General features: G+C 40.3%; 1 protein-coding gene across 2 annotated transcripts in view; it reads right to left on the bottom strand.

The window, feature by feature from the left end:
• Dennd1a (DENN/MADD domain containing 1A) overlaps positions 1 to 16,818 on the bottom strand; it is a 484,908-nt gene that overhangs the window by 159,886 nt on the left and 308,204 nt on the right. The window lies entirely within an intron of this gene.

The raw sequence follows: 16,818 nt of genomic DNA, 5'->3' as shown, positions 1-16,818 counted from the left end.
GCGATTACTAATATTGTTGTTGGGGCTGGGGATTTAGCTCAGCGCACAGCGCCTGTGTGGCAAGCGCGAGGTCGTGAGTTCGATTCCTGGTACCGGAAAACAACAAACAAACAAACAAATATTGTTGCTACAAGGATTCACATATGTGCTTTGGTATGGACACAGCAGAGACCTCAAGGCAAGAACCTGAGTAGCAAACATCCTTCATTCCTGGATTTTATACAGGGGGCTGGGGATTTAGCTCAGCGGCAAAGCTCCTGCCTGGCAAGTGCAAGGTCGTGAGTTCGGTTCCTGGTACCGGAGAAAAAAACCTGGATTTTATACAGTGAAGAGAAGCTGAAAGGACACTTGAAGCCACACAGCACAACGCTTAGCTCACAGCAAGCACTCATAAAAGTTACCCAAGTACAGAGAAACTCCACCGCTGCTGCCAGCTGGGTGTGCCATGTGCACAAACTCGCCTGCCATGTCAGGCGAGGGAGGGTCAGAGTGAGGAAGGAGTGCACCAAGGGGTGGCTACCAGATCTCTCACGAAGGTGAGCCAGGAAAAGCTGTTCCTCTGCCAGCAGCTGGTGGTCTATTTCAGCACCTGGATATACGACTGGTTTGCTGTGACCTCCCTTTCGTGGGACCCCTGAGCCTACTGCCACTGTGGTGAGAGCCCCTGTGGGGCAGACGCTGCTGTGGACCTTAAGAACTGTATTTCATTAAAGTGTTAAAAATATTACTCACTCCTCACCCCCCAGTAATGAAAATCCTGCCCCTTTCAGGGACTAGGGTGACATTTCCATTCTTTGAAATGGTGCGGGCCACTGTCGCTCTTCTTCTGGCTCCTCAAAGGCCTTGGGCCACCTGTGCCGCAGATTATTCCTCACTTAACCTTCCCTGGCCTTTCTCTTTCATTCAGGAGGTGTTTAATTACCTTGGATTCACAAGCTGCACTTCAGGTGAGCCTCTCCTAATGGCCTCATTACCATTTTACACAAAGAAGGAGTCGCTATTGTAACTGAGCAAATATGAGAGCATTCCTTCCCGCCTGTCCCCGCTGGTCTCAAACCAGCCAAGTGGTCCTGGGCTCCTGATGCCACCTAGGCCAAGACTTCTGAAGACCTCCCTCATCTCTCAACACGGAGAAGCTTTTGTCTTGACCTGTCAGCACTTCAAACTTTGAAACTGCAAGTCTATGTGCATCTAATAGCTGGTGATAACACTCTGTCCTTTCAATAAAAGCGAGGGAAGAAAATGTAAGGCTTAAATAACCACCGTCATACATCTAACGCTGAACTTGCCCTGAGTACTCCTGGGGTGCCGGTCAAATCACTACAATTGGGGTTCGACAGGGGCAACTGGGGGGTGTTAGAAGTGTCAGTGAGGATGGCTTCATCTTTTCATCAGAAGTCAAAGGAGGAAGCGAAGAAATGAAAGAAAGAGTGCGAAATTGAGTTCCTCAGCTCCTCGCCAAAGCGCCCTTCCTCTCCTCTGTGTCCCATCTTGGGTACTGCAGTACCACCCCGCCAGGCTCCTGGGCTGGATGCCTGATCCCACCCTTTCGCCCTCGCCTCTCAGTGCCATACCCTCGGCCTGGCAGGCACAGCTCCATCCATCCTCTCTGGCACAGAATGTGGTATAGTCCTCTAGCAAGCTCTGTTTTCAGTTTTTCCTAATATCACCTACTTATAGCGGTCCTAGTACTCTTGGAAAAATCCAAATCTGACACCTTTAGCCCTCCACTGAACTCTGAATTGTCTCTATCCTTCACCATAGTCACTTTCTGAAAAACAACAGGGCTCCCCAGAGTCTACATGGGCTTTCCTGGGTCGGTCTCATTCCTGTTTGCACCTTGTGGCATCATACTTGACGGGTATTAAACTGCTACCCAACTCAGCCCCTTCACATAGCAATGACTTAGGCACAGTGGTCTCTTGTGCCTTTCTGTCCTCTGTGAACATCCATTCACCCTTTGAAAGACCATCCAAAGGTCTACCAATGGGGGCTTCCTAATAAGGTACACTGCAACCTCACAATAAAATGCTGTCAAGCCGGGAGTGGCAGTGCTCTATGGACTGATGTGAAGTACTGTCAAATGGGGGGAAGATGCAGGTTGCAGAGTAATATGTACAGCATGAATCATTTAAAAATCATATATAAATATATATGTATGCAGTAAAAATCTAAATCTCCATGTATCAAATTTTAACCATGCAAGGATGCTTTCACTTTTTATTTTATACACTTGATTGTTTTGATTATCTTTTATAAAAAAGCATATGTTACTTTATAGCAAGGAATTAAAACGAGGTCTTTCTCTTTAATAGTCAAATTACCCCTTGCCTTGAGGTGAGCAAAGGAGGGAATCCAGATGTCCCCCATCTGTGCCTCCTCTGACCGAGAGGCAAAGGCCCCTTGTGCTGTGTAGGTGGTTTTACTGGGAGCTGCGGAGTCTATCACCTTTGCTGCTAGCTTGTGAGTTCCGTGCACATGCTTGGCCCAGCGTAGTCATTCAGCACTTTGTGCTGAATGAAAGAACAAATGAGTGAATGTTTCAACATCACCAAAGGCCTTTCCAGTGCCCGGGCCTCTGCTGGGAGGAAAGTCTAGGGTCACATCTTTTGGTGATTAATTGTTAGGAGGAACTGAGCTCGGGACTGGGGGAGAAACTGATACTCATCCATTCCCCTTCTGAGTGCCACTGCTAAGATACAACCACAACTGCAAGGAAATGGATCTCTGGATGCTAAATGAGTCAAAGGGAGCAAGCAGACCAGTCTTATCCAACTCCACAAATCCAACAGGCATAATAACAAATGCAGTGCCGTCCCTTCCTCCCCAGCCTGCGCCGCCACCTCTTTCACCAGTCACCTCACAGGTCTCTTGGCTTCATCTGTTCCTCCCATTTCAGAGCTGGAGTCACATGCTGGGTCTAAGTCCGGAAAACCTGGCCCCCCTACTTTTCTAAACTTTGCAGTTTCAGCAACTTACATATACAGTGAGGATTAAAATACAATGGATAAGCCGGGCGTGGTGGCACATGCCTGCAATCCCAGCACGCAGGAGGCTGACGCAGGAGGATCGTTGCGAGTTTGAGACCAGCGTGAGCTACAAAGTGAGCTCAAGGCCAGCCTGAACTGCATAGTGAGACCCTGTCTCAAAATGACAAAAAAAAAAGAAACCAATGGATATAAAATAGATAGTGGCTGTAAGTCACTGTCTAGCTTTTTTTTGGTTATTAGTTCAGATTTTTTATTTTACCTGAAATGTTGCAGTAGTATTTGAGCCGTTTTCTCTTCCTCTGCTTTCTTCCTGGTCTAACCCATCCTACGGACTGAATTATCTTCTGAAAACAAGAGGCTGAATCATGTTACTCCCTTCTCTGGAAATTTTTAGAGGCTTTCTATTGCTGATATACAGACTAAAGTCCAAACTCTAAAAGCTTTTATGGGCTTGGCTCAAGCTCCATTTCCAACTTTGTCTTTTATTTGATTTCAGGGGCCTCCAAACCCTTTCCTAAGCCTGGGATATTCTTTATGTTTGTCTCTGACAAACTCCACTAAAAAGAAAACATCCAACTTTCTGTGATGTCCCCCTGTCAGAACCAGCATCTCTTTTTCAAAGCCCATGAGCCTGCTCCTTTGTTCACACTCAAGCTATGCATGCCTACGGTGAGATATGCTGGAACAGCGCCACAGAGGAACAAGGACCTACCTCCTGAGGACTTCAGGGTTGAGCTCCCACAAATCAGCCACAGATGAGCCTGTCACTACTTCCAAAGGGGCATTCACATTGTATCTACCATCGTTCTGTTATTTGTCCTTTACATACCAGCAGTTTATAATCTTTCTCCCCTGAAAAGGAAGATAACCCTTGCAGAATACACAGTAGTACTCAGAAAATATAGGTTCACTTCTTCATCAGTTGGCTGCAGCTTGGGGGGCCTACAGAGTGAGGGCTTCAAGGCTAGCATATTATTAAGGATCACATCTGAGACATTCATATCTACCTCTTTCCAACAGTGCTGGCGTCTTACATCTTTCAGCATCTCTCCAGACTAAAGACACAGACCAAAGCGCTAGCCTGACCTGCTAAGACTCATGTGGTTTGGCCACAACCTCTTTCAGAAGTGAGGTTCCACATCCTCTCCCTGACTTCAGCAGCACCCTCAGGGTTCTAGTCTCACTGACCTCCTCCTAATCCTAAGGAGAAGTTATTCTCGCCTGTCTGGAGTTCTCTCAGCTACCATTACACCCTTGCCTACAATTCAGAAATGCCGCATCGAACTTTCTCCAGTGATGGAAACAATCTATCTTCTGTCCAATCCTGTATAACATAGCTGCTGCTGAGTACTTGAAATGCGGCTAGTGTGACTCAGAAGGTGCAAGTTTTATTTTATTGTAACCAATTTAAACGTAAGTAATCACATGTAGACAGTGGCTACCACACTGGACAACACAGGGCCCTACATCAACTGCTACTCACCTTCAGACTCTGCCCGAATATCACTTCCTCGTCTCATCCCCGAGACTTGACCAAGATGCCCCTGCTGAACATGCTCACCGTTCCCTTCCTGAACAGCCACACAACATACGGTGATGATACATTCTTCAACTCACGCCCGTGTCTTCTAACAGACTAAACAGTTCAGGAAGGTGGGGCCGAGCTGATCCTCAATGTGGGCACAGCACCTCAACTGGACACACTGTTCTTTTAGAAGTCTGGCTCAGGCCAGCCTGTGCAAGGGTCCTTGTTCCTCTCCCGTGGGAACTGCGCTAACTGCTGGGTGTCAGAATCAAGAGTGAAATATTTGGTTTGTTTGACAATTCAGACACCCAGCAGCAGCTGCAGAGGGGCGACAGAGCCATGTTTTCCTTTCCCCTTGAGGGCTAAGGCAAGTTGACGGATTCTTCCTTTCCCGAGTAAACTGGACCAAGGCTTTGTTCTGAAAGCCCCCGGGGCATGTCTGGGTCTGGACAGGGCAGAAAGTGCTACTGACTCGTTCTGAATCCTCAGGGCTCCCTCTGCCCTCTTCATCGTAGCAATGAAAAGTGGCGTGGTGCATACACCTATGCCTTCATTAGTTCCTACCTCAAATCTAAAGCAGCAACTCTGGATATGTTGCGGCAATCACACTGTACTCTCCAGTAACCGTTTCTGGCAGAACAAGGAATTCGGCACCCTACTAGTTACCAAATGCCAGGTGTTTCCATACACGGCACGGTATTAACATTTGAGAAGAAGCAGGATAGTTAGGCACAGTTAGCACCACCGCACAGATGAAGAAAGTAAGACTCAGCCCATATCACACAGATAGCGTTGCAGGGCCTAGAAGCCGGCCAGAGTCAAGCTCAAGTCTACCTTACTCCAAAGTCTGTGCTATTCCATGAATTCTCGCTGCTGCCAGGGTTTCTTAGACCAGCAAATTACTTGTCCATGATACTAGCTTATTTTCCCCCTGACAATATATCTCCATTATTGTTTCCTCTCATTCCTTGCTTTTCTATTTCTTTCTTGAGAACATGGTTGGACCTTGACCTCAGTTGGCTTTAATTGCTTCTTCTGCATCCCATTTTCCCCTTAAACATCCCAGTTCTCCATGGGGGAGTGGGGCAGTGCTAGTTATGTGTTGCTGCAAGCTAGGGCTAGCAATGACCCTCAGGGCCCTGGTCTCTGCTCCCTCCTTCTTCCTTGACAATTCATGGGCCGCATGTAAGTTCCAAAGTTAGTGGTGAGCGTTACACTCTAAGCAGCTTTTGTCAGACAAAAGAATCAATTTTCATTATGTGAATGGCTACTTTGCTATGTGCTATAATGGTTCTGCTAAGCATCCTATGAACAAATTCTCAAATCCTTGGAATGATGTTCTTGGAGTAAAAAAGTGCAATTTTAAAACAAAACAAAAAAGGCCCATTTTCACTATCTGCCAAAGGAAGCTCAGGAGGAGTCCTACATGCACGCATGCACTCCAGCCTCTTCCCACACATGTCATCAGAGTATCTCAGCATCTGAAACAAATACAGAATAGCAAAGGTTTTTGCATTTTTCTTTGTAAAATTCACCTTCTTCCAAATGCTTTTTTCCCTCTCAGAGAAAGTAAATTACCTTTGTTTTTCCTATAAAACAATTTAGTGTTAACACCACACACACACATACACACACACACATACTTAATGCAGCTAGGAAATCTTACCCAAACTACAGGAGCCTAGGAGATCTGAGCTCAAAGTAAATGTGTATTTATATTATTAGGTAGTCATTCAATAAAAAGATTATTTCTAACCAAATATGTGCATGCGTATATGCATATATATGTATGCATCTGAGGAGTATTTTCAAAGAAGGGTTTCCTCCCCATACTTCTGGCAGTTCAGGATTAAAGGTCAGATTTAAACTATCACCATGTTTCACAATGCAATCTGTGCAGTGCCGCGTAATGAAATGGTTCAGTAAAGGTGCTTGTGGAAATTCTTTTAATTAGGTCTAAGGCTTTTCAGTTGTCAACATGAATAAACCAAGAAGCATTCTCTTGCAAACAGAACACACAAAATAAAAATGTAAGTTACCTTTGAAAAAACAGAGGCTTGCAAACGGAAAGTTATGTTTTTTTAAAACCACATAGCTTCCACCAATTTTTTTTAAAAAAACCACCAACATCTTTCAACAATAAAATGGACTGCAAGCCAAAAATAAGTGAGGTGCTCAATTACTAATAAGCCAAGACACTAATGCCTGGTTCTAATGAAAAGTATTTAGAGGATGAATGACTAAAGTTAATCATAACTAAAAATGTTTATCAAGAGACCAATGACTTTCTTCATAAGCATAAGCCACCTTTCCATTTGACTGTAATTAATTCTAGAGATCAGCAGTTTTCTCAATCAGACATGTCAACATCCCACGATGACTTCTGCAAACTGAATGACATCTATTAAAAAAGCACCAAGATGCACTTCTGCGCTCAGAAACACAATCTAAGGACCCAAAAGATGAGAACATCGCAGCAGGAAGATCACTGAGATGGTTGCTTTTCAAAGCTGTGCAGATAAACTAAACCACACAGATTTGGAAATTTTAGTCAATTCATAGCTGACTCTAGGAACTGAAATTCACAAAATACAACTGCAAGAAAATAGGAGCTCGGTTTGGGAAGTTGGACTGCACTGCACTGAGCTCAGAAGGAAAAGCAAAACTAAACTACTGTAGTCCAATCACCACTCAAAGTTCTGGTTTAGATGGAGACAAAGATATTCATAAATGCCACTGGCCTTGAGACCTGATGTGGAATAGGACAACTAAAATGAAGGAATGTCCATATGTAATAAACATGTGATAAATCAAAGCCTTGAATGAACAGCCAATTAACATTTGTCTAGTGCGCCTAGAGGATGAGGGTACAGCACCCTACAGTATACTGACTTACTCTGAGTTCAGACAGACCTGAGTTCAAACCCTGTCTCATCTGCGGGCTATTGCGATCTAGATGCCTCTAGGCAGGTTACTTAGCCTCTTTTCTTCATCTTTAACAAGTGCATAAAGTACCTTCCCTTCCTTTTTTGGCAGGATTGTTATGTAGATTAAATGTCAAGATTTTCAAAGCCTGTAGCACAATGCCTGGCACACAGTAGGAGCCTAATAGATGGTGACTATTGTTCTGCACTAGCCCAGTTCCAAAGCCCAATCTACCTAAGCCCTAATTTTAGCATAAAAAAGAATAATGAGTTCACAATTAACATTTTCTAGGGCATCAATTACTGAAGTGTCACTCATTATGCTGAGCCTAGTGGATTTATTTAGTGACCCAAACTCAGTGTGTATTTGGGAGTTAATGAAGTGCTTGGTGTTTACAAAGATAAAAGTGGGATTTGTCTCAGCAACAATCCTGGCCTGAATGGATATAGATTTCCACACTTAGGAAAGCAGCCAGGCCGGATTCATGGTGGATCACATGGATACATCCATACAGAGTGAGATCTCTCCCAAGGGGATCCGGGCATCTCCACCTCCTCAGGGAAGTAAAAAAAAAACAGGAAGGGGGGTGGGAAGTGTGTATAATAGATGTGTTTCACAGTGTCCCTGCTGTGATGAACAACTTGATCCACTTACAGTTCCAAACACATGATGCATAAAAGAGCTGACAGAAATTCAATTCTTGCAAAGAAAAGCATCTGCTCTCTAGTGGGAACGGCCAAATATTAAGCAGTTTTAAGGCAGGGCAAAGACCTAGAGGAGCACACTTCATTATCTAGATAGCTAGAGTAAAGAAATGCAGAGGATTACAAACGAACGCAAAGGAGCCGAGATTCCAAGCATTAATTAACCAGAGTAAAATGATTCAAGTTAAATCTTTGTTACGACAAATATTAAACCCAGCTGTGTTTATGTAGCAATTGTGAAAAAGAAGAAAAAAAAGAAATCCGTGTACAATATCTGTGAGCTCTGCCAGTTAATTGAATTCGCTGGCAGCACTTCCTCTACCACGAGCCAAACATCCTCAAAGATAAAATGTAGCTTTTAAACAGACCTGGGGAAAACGGAATCAAGAAATTTCAACCAATAAAACACAACTCTTTACTGGTATAAAAGTAAAGTAAAATTCAGTAATGAAAGGAAGGAAGTCTCTTAAACATTTACTGCATTCCAGAGCTCGGAGTTGTGGTTTACTGCTGAGGTCTCTTCTGATGTCCCACAGTGCTCCTGCCCCACCATCTTTAATGAAGCCCCATAAACTCTGTTATTGTTGACAAATCATATGCACACGCACAGGGCAAGGCTCACAGGGCGATGCTTCTTTTCCTGCATGGGATATGCAAGTCATGTAGTGGACACTTGTGGACAACAGCCCCACTCAGAAAGAGATGGACAGACTATTCCTTTGGAGCACGAAGGATGAATGACTAGACAATGATCAGAGGTGATACTGATTAGACTTCCTTATACAAACTGTCCCCCTGACCCCAAGACTAGTATCAGTAGATTTAGGTAGAAGGAAACTTTGACCAGAGTCTAGGAGCCACAGAAGCAATAAGAGATGGAATTCAAAACCCTATTCTTAATCTGGGATGCATCAATAATGTATAGACCTTATCACATCATTCCCTAGCTTCAGTATCTCAAGTAATTCCCCTGCTCAAAATATGAAGTCTAAACCTGATTTTATGATTATACACGATGTGGTCCCTCCTGTCTACCTCCTTGGTCTCACCTTTGTCCCAACCACACACCCCATGTTCCATACGAAACAATCACTCCCTGCCTAGTGACACTACGCTTGTGTTCACATCTCCAGCCTCCACTCCTGCATCCCAGTTGTGCTCCTCTCCCCTCTTCCAGGAATAATGACTTTCTTGTATGTCTGCTTGTTCCTATGGCCCAACACATTGAGCACATGCCCCAAACACTTTGGCTGAATGAATATAGTATGAATAATTTTCACTTTTCTACTGGCTCTATATCTGCCTACTTGGGATACTCCGAAGCAGAAATGTCCGGGGCTCCCGTGAATAGAAGCAAAGCTGCTGGTATAAATGAAGTACAGCAAAGAAAGGAAGAAGAGTGACAAGAGATGAGGCTGGCGAGGCGGGCAGAGAGTGGATTATAGGGAACCACGTTATGGAGCTTCAATTTCTTTTTCTTTTTTTTTTTTGGATTTTGGATTTTTTTCCTGTACCGGGAATCGAACTCACAACCTTACACTTGCCAGGCAGACGCTGTGCCGCTTAGCTAAATCCCCAGCCCCTGGAGCTTCAATTTCAACCAGAGAAAATCAAGTCATCACTAAAGGGTTTTAAATAAAGGAGTAATTCATGTTCTGGGGCTGGAGAAGTTGGGGCAAGACTGGCAGACCAGCTTTCCACTAGCTTATCTATTAAGCAGTCTGTGAGCTTGCTGAGAATAAGGAGCATGTCTTAATCATCTCTATAACCCTATACCCCATACAAAGTCTGGCACACAGTAGGTGCTCAGGAAAGCATCTGCTGAATGAATCAACAGAATTCTATTAGGGAACATGAACAAAATATGCACGAACATAGCAGAAGGATCAAACCTACAAGAGCACTTCGTTGTTTGCCTCAGGGATACACACACATTGACTTGCAAGGGCAGGACTGCACATGGTGCGCAGGAGTCCTCAGCATAACTCCAGAGAATGAGAGTTCTGCGCTTTGGGAGAAACACGGTACAGCAGAGCTTGAGATAAACACAAAGTCTGTAAACAGCCCTTTAGCTCAATAAAAGACAGAGTATTTTTACTATATTTCTCATCCAAAAGCCAGAGCTAAGAAACAATGCAATATTGTCAGTGAAAACAATGCATGTGCAAGTTTCAGGGAAACTAGCAAAATAGAAGGCATTAACCCTGTCAGCTTCCCTCCTCCCTCAGAGAGAAAGCTAACTAAGACAAGATTATAGACTGTGAGACTAAATTGTCTCAGAGGCTAGCAGAAAGCTAGAGCTGTCCTGCCTCCTAAGCTGCTTTTTGCCCATGTTCACAAATCATGAGAAAGCAGCAGAGCTGTTCCAAAAGCTACTCAATATTTGAACCTTTTCTAAAATTAATTTCTAGGCCTCTTCTTTTCAAAAAGTAAATCATAACTTATATTCAGGCAAATGCACACATTTTAAAAGCACAGGCTGATGGGTTCTGACTAACATATACACCTATGTATCCCCTACCACAATGAAGAGACAGAATGTTTCCTTCAACCAAAAGGTACGTCAGTGCAGTCAGGCCCTGTCTTCTCCCCACAGGCCAGGGCAACCACTGATGTGGTTTCGCCCAGACTACTTCCTCCAGACTAGCTTTTGTTCCTTTGCAATTTCACATAAATTATATCATACACTATATACTCTTGTGCCTGGCTTCTTTTTGCTTAGTGTACAGTAATAAGATTCAGTCGCACAAGTTTGTTCCTATAAAATACTGACTTAGTAAAAAAGAAGGGTAGAAAGACTCCTCTTAGGGAACAGGAAGGGAATGAGGGAAAGAGAAAAAAAAAGAGCAAGGAAGGCAATGGGAGTGGAAATGGTCCAACTATGTTGTATGCATGTACCCATTATTTTGTATAATATGCGCTAACAAAAGAAATAGGGTGTATAACACATTGTTTGTCCATGTAACTCTTGCCATTTAGGTTGTTTCCAGTTATTGTTTATACGAACAAAGCTGCCATTAACACTCAGGAACATGCCTAGTGGGACTTATATTTTTACCACTCTTGGGTAAACACCTAGGAGTGGGATTGCTGGAGAGGTATCATGATAGGCTTATGTTTAATTTCATATAAAACTGCCAGCTATTTTCCAAAGTGGCTGTGCCATTTTCTACTGCCTTGAACAGTGATGGACATTCCAAATAAACTGTTCCGTTAATGCCGGATTGTTTGATCCATTTTTACATGCCTGTATCTGGTAATCTGAACAACTACTTTGCAGATAACAATATGCAATATAACAACCATTGTTGATTTCCTATCATCTTGTTTTAAAATTCTGTATTGTCTTTTTTTTTTTTTTTAATTCTCTTTGACAACACTTGGGTGTTGTCAGACTTTACACATGTTAAGGTCAGCTTTGTTGATGTATGACATACATATGTGAAAATTCACCACCTTTAGTGACCAGTCCTGTGAACTTTGAAAAATATGTGCATCACAATGAAGACATAGAACAGTTCTGTCACCAGTCAAATTTCCTTTGTGACATTTTATAGTTCTGACAACCACTCACCTGAGTTCTATCCATATGGTTTTGTCTGTTTTAAAATATCATATGAGTAGATTCCTTTACTTATCATAATGCATTTTTGATTCATCCATTTTGTTGGGTCTACCTGAAGTTTCTTCTTATTGCTGTGCTGTGTTCCATTTTATGGGTACTATACACTCAGCAGTTACAAGACACTTGGATTTGGGGAGTTATGAACAAAGCTGCTAAAAAAAGTCACATACATGCATTTGTATGTGCACAGGTTTTCATTTTTTTGGGAAATACCTAGGAATCAGATTGCCTGGCTGCATAGTGAATGTCTGTCTGTCTGTCTATTTATTTATTTGTTTGTTTGTTTGTACCAGGAATTAAACTCAGGACTTTGCACTTGTCAGGCAGGCGCTTATGCCACTGACCTATATCCCTGGCCCTCACTGTAAAGTCTAAGATGTACACTCATAATAAATTTTTAGCCTTTTAGTCATACCAGTAAGTATGCAGTAGCATTTCACTGTAGTATTAATCTGTACCCTCTAATGATGCTGGGTATCTTTTCATATGATTGCTGATTATCTGAACATCTTTTTCTGTGACATGTCTTTTCAAGTCTTTTACCCACTTTAATCAGAATTGCTTATTATTGAGTTTCAGGGATTCTTTATATAGTCTGGATAAAAATCTGTGTGTAGATACAACTACTGATAATATTTTTTTAGACTGTGGCTTGTCTCTTCATATTTTTAATGTCTTCTGAAGGAAAGTTTTTTTCTTTTTTTAACTTTTATGAGGTCCATTTTATCACTTACTTTATGATGTATGCTTTTTATGTCTTAAGAAATCTTTGCCGATCCCACCTTCATGAAGTTTCTCTCCTATATTTTCTTCTGGTCATTTTACATCCTTTGCTTCCATCCTTAAGTTTGTAATCTGTTTTGAGCTAGTATTTCCATGAGGTAAAAGTCAAGTTTTGTTTCTTCCCCCATTTATATCCAGTTGTTTCAGCACATTTATTGAGGAAAATACCCTAAAATAAAAACCACTCTCCTTTCCCTTTTGAATTATCTTAGCATAATTACTGAAAATCAACTGTTCATTTATGTGCAGATCTAATTCTGGACTTTTTTTATTTTATTCTATTGGTTTAGATGTCTATCTGCATTGTCTTGATTATTATAACTTTGCATTCAGTCTTAAAGGCAGGTAATGTAAATCCTTTAACTTTATTTTTCTTTTTCAACATTGTTTTGGCTATTCTAGTTCTTTCGCATATTCATATAGATTTTAGAACCAGCTTGTCAAGTTTTCAAAAAAAAAAGCCATCTGGAATTTGGGTTGGGATTATATTGAATCTATAGATCAATTTAGGGAAAATTAACATCTTAAAATATTGAGTAAAAAATATTTAGTCTTTCAATCCAAAACATGGAATATCTCTCCATTTATTTACGTCTTTCAAATTTCCTCAAATGTTTTATAGCTTGCGGCATATAAATCTTACACATTTTTTTGTTAGATTTATTCCTAAGTATTTCATGTTGTGTATGCTACTTTAAATGGTACTTTAAAAATCTCATTTTTAAACTGCTCATTACAAGTATATAGATGTACATTTCAATTTTGTGTACTGCCCTAATCCTGCGCCCTTGTTAAATTTGTCAGACTTCTTAAGATTTTCCATATCCACAATCATTTCTGAATAAGGACAATTTTATTTGTTTCCTTGCTATCTTTGGGGCTATCATTTCTGCCCCTTGTCTTGGTGAGCTTGTTGGAACTCTTAGTGCAGTGCTAAATAAAAGTGGGAAAAGGAGACATTCTTTTCTGGTCCCAAACTGCAGGGGAAAGCAATCAGTCTTTTTCTACTAGGAATGATGTGAGCTATATATAGGTCCTTCTTAGTTGCTTCTATCACAGTGAGGATTCCCAGTGTACTAAGAGCTTTTAGATGAATAGATGTTGAATTTTTCCTAAATTTTTTTTTTTGCATATGTCTTGATATGGATTTCCTTTTCAGTCAGTTACATGGATTGATTGATTTTCAAATATTTAGCCAATCTGAATTCCCTTGATCAGAGTACACTATCCTTTTGACAGAGTGCTGGATTCAATTTGCTAATATTTTGTAAAGATACTCTTATCCGTATTTACGAAGCACATTAGTTTGTAGTTTAATTCTCTTGTAAATTTTTTGTTGTTTTCATGTTAGGGTAATGCTGACCTCATAAAATAACTTGGGAGGTATTTCTTTTACTTTTATTTTCTGCAAAAGTTTGTGTAACTATGTTAGTTCTCAATGTTTGATAAAATTAACTAGTGAGGCTATCTGGGCCTGGAGTCTTCTTTGTGGGAAACTATTACAAATTCAAAAAATTTTAACAGACATAACATTACTTTAAAAACTTCTTCTTGAGTTAGTTTCTTTATTAGAAGGAATTTGTTCTTTTCTTCTAATTTGTCAAAATTATAACCATAAAGATATACACAATATTCTCATTTCCTTTTCTTTTTTTAAAATAAACTTATTTTGAATAAAGTTTTAGATTTATTGAAAGTAGCAAGGTGAGTACAAAAAGTACACATATACTCATCATCGCTTCAGATTCCCCTAATACGTTACCCCTGGAGATTTGTCAAAACTAAGAAGCCCATGTTGTTCCATAATTACTACATAATTATTAACTGAACTCCAGACTTCATTGTGATCTCCATTAATTTTTCCACTAATGGAAACTAAGAAGAACAACCAGCAGTTTTTTATTGTATCCCAAGATCCAATCCAAGACTTCATACTGCATTTAATCTTCATGTTTCCCGAGTTTCCTCTGGTCTAGAATTATTTTCTCAGTCTTTCCTTTTGTTCTTTATGATCTTGATAGTTCTGAGAAGTACTCATTAGATATTTTGTAGAATATCCCCAATTTGATTTTATCTGAAATTTCTGTCAGACTAAAGAAGGTTTTTGGAAAGAAATTCCACAGAGATCAAGTATCCTCATTATATCACATTAGGGGGTTACATGGCAGTTGTATGACATCACAGGTGACGTTAAATGTGATCATTTGTTTAAGGTAGTGTTTGCTCATTTCTCTGCTACAGTTACAACTTCCCCCTTTTTGAACCTTAGTTTTCAGAAGCAAACCAAAGCTAAGTCTAGCCCAACACAAGTATAAATACTCTTCTAGAAAGAAGAGCATTCACAGATACTATCTGAAATTCTTCTACTTGAAAGACTTGTCTCTTCATATCATCAACTCTCTTTTACTTAGTGACTGCATGGTATACATTATCTTCCCCATCCTTTCGTTTTTCATCTGTCTGAATCTTTTTTTTTTTTTTTTGGTGGTACCAGAAATCGAACTCAGGACCTTGTGCTTGCCAAGCAGGTGCTGTCCCCCTGAGCTATACAGTACTCCCGGCCTTGAATCTTTAAAGAGGAATTCTTATAGACCACATAGAATTGGATTTTGCTTTTCCAAAAATAAATGTTTTAAATTTTTTTTTTCCTCTTCCTTCCTTTCCTCATTACCCCTCCTTTGCTGCCCTCCCCTTTTAACATTTTTTTCCCGTTTCCCAATATCGATTACACATTTTGGTCCTTATTTACACTTCTGGTTTCTCACACTGGATTTTGTTCTTTAATGTAATTTAGTAATTTCTTTTAACTGGAGCACTGACAATGTGTTTAACGTAACAGTCAATATAGTTGGATAAATCTATCGCCTTGTTAACTTTTCTATCTGCTCTACCTGTGTTCAGTTCATTCTTTCCTACAATAAAGTTTTAGACCTTTGATCTCAGCTTATTAACTTTATATCCTGATTTTTTCTTCCTTATGGTTCCTCTTTTCTCTTTTTTTTTTTTTTTCCAGTACTGGGAATCGAACTCACGACCTTACACTTACCAGGCAGGCGCTGTGTCACTGAGCTGAATCCCCAGGTCCCCGCTGTTTTTTTGGGGGGGTTTCCTCTAACTTTTATAATATGTATCTTCAACTTAATATACCTTCCTTCAAATAACAATTATACCTGTTTATATAAGATGTAAAAACCTTTAAACAGTATGCTTCTATTTGCCTCCATTGTCTTGTTCTTTTTGCTCCTTCTATCACAGGTATGACGACTTCTATGTAGTATACGTAGTAACACACAGTATATTCTTTTTACTTTAAGTACTCAGTTGTCTTTTAAGGAAATTAAAAATAAAAAAAATTAGTTCTTACATTTAGCTATACATTTACTATTTCTGCTCCTCTTCACACCCTATCATCTAAGTTTCTTTTTGTTCTATCTCAAGAACTTCCTTCGATATTTACTGTAGCTCAAGTCTGCTGATCATCCTTTTATATTTTCTCTTATATAGTTTCTGACAAAAAGTGTGTGGTACTTAATTTTTTCTCTTATACTATCTTTTTTTCTCTAGTTAATTGGAAACTTTTCTCTTTATCATGATTTTGAGCAATTATCATGATGTAAGTCAGTGTGATTTTTGTGGGGGAGCTGAATGACATTCTCAGACCTATTTTATTTTTTATTTTGAGATAGGGTCTCACTAAGTTTCTCAGGCTGGGCTTGAACTTGCCATTCTCCTGCCTTAGCCTCCCATACTGCTGGTATTACAGGTGTGTGCCAGCATGTCCAGCCCTTTTTGTACTTTTTTAAAAAATTCATTATTTTTGAGGTTCACTGAGTTTCTTGGACCTTTGACTTCATAATTTTCATCAAAAGCTTTTAAAATTGGCTATAATCTCTTTCAATTTATTTATCTTTCCCTACCTTCCTCATCTTCTGGGACTCTAATTACATGAATGCTAGTTTTCTTGATATTGTGATACCAGTCACTGTAAACTTCTTTCAGCCCACCTTTTTTGCTTCTTATTAGACAGTTGTTATTGCTGTGTCTTTAAGTTTATTTTCTATTATTTTGCAGTGTCTTGTTTTCTCTTAATCCTAGACGTGACTTATTTTTCATTTTAGGTATTAGATTTTTCACTTTAGAAGTTCCTTTTCTTTTTTTTTTTCTTTTTTTTTTTTTGTCTTTTTGAGACGGTCTTGCTGTGCAGTTCAGGATGGCCTTGAGCTCACTTTGTAGCCCAGGCTGGTCTCGAACTCGCAACGATCCTCC

Source organism: Chinchilla lanigera, unplaced genomic scaffold (assembly GCF_000276665.1).
Source record: "Chinchilla lanigera isolate Chin_1 unplaced genomic scaffold, ChiLan1.0 scaffold00018, whole genome shotgun sequence".
In the NCBI taxonomy this organism is placed as follows: Eukaryota; Metazoa; Chordata; class Mammalia; order Rodentia; family Chinchillidae; genus Chinchilla; species Chinchilla lanigera.
This window is presented reverse-complemented; position numbering and strand designations above follow the sequence as displayed.